A 2,243-nucleotide genomic window follows, 5' to 3' on the forward strand; every position below is an offset into this window, starting at 1 on the left:
GGGTCCCAGCAGAAAACACACAGCATGTACAAGTTGAGTGATTTGAGAAGAATTTAACATAGGGATGATGTTCAAAATGTGAGTGAGTGAGTACAGGGAACTGAGGAGAAATGAATATAGAATCCTGGATGTAGTTAACAACAGGATTCATTACCTCCCCGAGGCCTAAAGGGACAAGCGGGATAGTTAGTTGCACCTGAAAGCATCAAGGAGCAAGGGAGATGGACTAGGCAGGAACCCTGTCTTCCAGTCAAGGGATGACACAAGCCTATACCATCCTGGCAGGGAAGTAGCCTGGGGAGGGAACACCTCACCTCCCTCTCCTCCTTCTCTTCTTCCAGTCCTCTTCACTCTTAACAAAATTCATGCAGAAGCAGGGAAAAAGGAAGCCTACGATACCAGTAATACAGGTCGGCCTTCCAGGAGACAGAGCCTGGGAGAGAGTGGGTCTGGAGGGTAAACTCCTACACACCTGCTTTATGACAAACAAAATATACTGAACTGCTTACCGAACAAAGATAGTTAAGTATATCCTATGGGAACATCAAACACAAGTGGTGGACAATTAAATTGTTTTATTTCCACGAAGTTGCTCTTCTCCTTCTATGACCAATCTTCTTACTTCCATCTGCAGAATCACTCAAATCAGAAATGCGCGAGATCTGGGCTTCATTTTGTATTTTTCCTCTCTTATATTCCTGCCCTTCTGCCCTTGATTATGTCACTGAGAACTGCTATTTTACCCCTAAAATGTTCTAAACTCACATTTTTCTCTACAACCCTACTATCTTTGCCCCCAAACAGCCTGTGCATCTTTTTTCTTGTTTATTACACAAGCAACCTACCACTGTCTAAATCTTCCTCCACATTGCCATCACAGTGACTTTACAACCTAATTCTTCTTACTTGTTGATCATATCTCCCACTACAGTATAAGCTCCACTGGGGTAGGAATTATATGGGTTTTTTTTGTTTACTACTCTATTCTCAGTATGTACATATGGCATCAGGTGGACACTCAAGTAACCACTGAATTTGAATATGCCATGCTACTCCTCTGCCTAAAATCTCAGTGACTCCCATTGCATATGGAGTTATATAGTCAGTATTAGCAACTATTATTTATTGAGTTATAGTAACATGATTAATGTTTGCAACTATGAAGTAGCTATTGATCCATTAATATGCCTCAGGACATCTTGGTTGCTTCCAATTTGGGCACTTATGAATAAAGTTGCTGTGAACACCCATGTGCAGGTTTTTGTGTGGACATAAGTTTTCAATTCCTCTGGGTAAAAACCAAGGCATGCAATTGTTGGGCTATATAGTAAGAATAGACTTAGTTTTGTAAGGTATTGCCAAACCATCTTCCAAATGTCTGTGACACTTTGCATTTCCATCAACAGTGAATGAGAGTGCCTGTTGCTCCATGTCTTTGGCAGCATTTGGTATTGTCAGATTTTGGCTGTTCTAATAGGTGTGTATTGGTATCTCATTGTCGGTTTAATTTACATCTCCCTGATGACATAGAATATGGAGCATCTTTTAATATGCTTATTTCCCATCTGTATATTTTCTTTAGTGAGGTGTCTGTTCAAGTGTTTGGCCCATTTTTTAATTGAGATGCTTTGTTTTCTTATTGTTGAATATTCAGAGTTCTTTGTGTATTATGGATAACCATCCTTTGTCAGATGTGTCTTTTGCAAATATTTTCTCTGTTTGGGGCTTGTCTTCTCACTCTCTTAACAATATATTTTGCAGAGCAGAAGTTTTTTATTTCAATGAAGTCCAGCTTATCTATTATTTCTGTTAAAAAAACAAAATTCAACTCAATAAGTTTTAAAAATCTTATTGACTGCACTCAGTGATTTATCAAGTGGCATCCAACCTAGCAGATAGACAGAAACTCCAAGGTCCTGTACAAAATGAAAGACTTTTATAGGCAGAAGCAAGCTAGAAGAAAGAACTAACATAAGGCACAACAGCGGATTGTTGGGGCACATGGGTGGCACAGTCACTAAAGTGTCCAACTCTTGATTTCAGCTCAGGTCGTGATCTCAGGGTCATGGGATGGAGCCCAGTATTAGGTTCTGTTCCCAGCAGGGAGCCTGCATGAGATTCTCTCCCTCTATCTCTGTCCCTTCCCCACCAGGTGTGTGTGCTGTCTCTCAAATAAATAAATATTTATTTAAAAAAAAAAACAGGATTGCTTATTGCAGAATTACTTTTCTTTGAGGGCTGGC

The sequence above is a fragment of the Canis lupus genome, chromosome 3, assembly GCF_048164855.1.
Source record: "Canis lupus baileyi chromosome 3, mCanLup2.hap1, whole genome shotgun sequence".
NCBI classification, from domain to species: Eukaryota; Metazoa; Chordata; class Mammalia; order Carnivora; family Canidae; genus Canis; species Canis lupus.